The following is a 2,037-nucleotide window of genomic DNA, read 5'->3' on the forward strand; positions in this document are numbered from 1 at the left end:
ATGAATAAGTCAATCATTTCTAAAGCCACAAACACTCAAAAATTGCTGGTAGCATTGACACATTTTTGTTGTTTTTGGTGGTGATTGTTTAGTTGGCAATATCTGAATTCAAGATAAAAGAACATTTCCCACTAAGCCTTATTATAAAATTTATACAGAAAATAGACTCATAGAGGTTATAAAGCTGATGTCTTAAAGTAACTCACCCATGAAATGGCTACAATTTTTTAGAAGCTATCCAACGATCTTTTTGCTCTTTAAATAAATGCCCTTGCTTTTCAGTGTCCTCATTCTTCAATAAGAGACTTGAGCAGCCTGGCAGTTTTGCAATAAAAACAAACGCTTCTTGACTAAAAATGTACAAGGAAGCCAATAAAGGACATACTTCACACAGTTAATAAATAAAAGTGCACTAAGTGTTCAAGAAGGGCATGTAGCTTAAGTACTACATATGGATATTTGGTATAGGTCATCTTTTACAGGCTCTCCGAGGGTCTTTCTCATTACTTTTAGTGGTCATGGCTGATTATTAGCTGTGGATGCGTGGGTCCCTGGCCATTGCTTCTACCAGCATATGAAAATTGGTTTCCCCTGATGCAGGGCCGGTTTGAACACTGTTTCCCACCGGTCCACATGCTCCTGTGCCTATATTAAAATTCGTGGAACTATTGTTCTGTTCACTCTGTGCCCCTTTGTTCTGCTGTCCTCGATAACCTGGGCTGGGTTCACTGAAGTCTAGCACTTATGAAAAAAACTCACAAAATTCCCCAGTTGTTTGAAGTTCACCACCCCTTCCAGTATGAGGTGTCAGACGTCCTTTCCACATGGATGCATACCCTTGGGTCGACAGAATAAAATCCCCTGGCTATGTGAGACCTCCGGTCTCATCCCATACGAGGACGGTGCTGCTGCCGGTTTTATCCGCTTCTTTGCGCCATCGCACTCCCATGGCCATCTTAGGTTTTTGGTCGCACGTCTTATCTCCGGGACAATAAGGATGACATTTGAGTTTTCCAGTCCAGGTTAATATCTCTTGTAAAAGAGGCAGGTCACTGGCCCCATTCATGTCGGGGCAGGGGCGGCTGCAGAGACGCGGGTGGCGGGGCAGGGACGAGGTCTCCCCCTTCCCGGGCCGGGGGAGAGCTCCAAAGCGCGACCAGCCCCGATGGCACCAAGAACCCCCCCCCCCCCAAAAAGAAAAAATGGCTCTCACAGGCGGAAGAGGGGGAAAAAAAAATCGGGCCTCTGCGCACACCCCCCCAACACTGGGCGGTCGACTGGGCGGCCCGCTCCCTGGACCAAGGGCGGGGGACAAGGCAGCCAGGGGACATCTCTGGCTGAGTCCCTCTCACACACGCGGGCGCACGCCCAGCCGGTCCCGGGATTCCGAGAGGGACCGGCTGTGACAGCCAGCCACTCGGGAGCCCGGACCGAGCAACCGCGTGCCCCGTGTCCCTCTCCGCGACTCCACCACTGGGTTTTAGTACTCAAAATATCTGCTCTCTAAATGTTGTGGACGATCCTAAACCTCCCACCCTCATTTTCTCTTTTCACATTCGTCGAAAGAAGTCGAGCTTTTTCTAAAATCTTTGAGATATTTGAAAAGTAGTTAAAATCATCACGTGGGTATGTAAAGTAAAAGGGGTCTCTGCCAGCTCTTTCACCCCAAAGAAAAACATTCACAGCAAATTCTCTCCTTCCTGATCACTAACAATGCCGAGAGGGGTAGAAAGAAGGTTGTGTGCTTGTTCTCTCTGGGAACTTTCACCTCCTTGCTTTCCTGGAGTTGAAATGAAGCCCACCAGATATAGACCACTAGGAGCAGACTTCCGAGTGATTGTGACTTGGTATTCAAACCAAATCAGGTTTCTTAACTTTTGCAGGAAGACAGAGTACACACCATGAAGAACCCACGATGAGGAAGGAGCGGAAGGGGATTTGTATAGAGTTTGGGCTTGGACTAAATGATTCCAGGAGAAAATAGGGTAAGAAGGTATCAGCTCTGGATTAAAATGTTTGAGCTAATTAGTGTGAACT

At 47.3% G+C, this 2,037-nt stretch overlaps 1 pseudogene; it reads right to left on the reverse strand.

Moving 5' to 3' along the window:
* Positions 1-469: 469 nt before the first annotated feature.
* LOC103274158 lies at positions 470-826 on the reverse strand (annotated as a pseudogene).
* Positions 827-2,037: the final 1,211 nt, after the last annotated feature.

The sequence above is a fragment of the Carlito syrichta genome, unplaced genomic scaffold (genome assembly GCF_000164805.1).
Source record: "Carlito syrichta isolate Samal-C Ts95f unplaced genomic scaffold, Tarsius_syrichta-2.0.1 Scaffold314566, whole genome shotgun sequence".
NCBI lineage: Eukaryota > Metazoa > Chordata > Mammalia > Primates > Tarsiidae > Carlito > Carlito syrichta.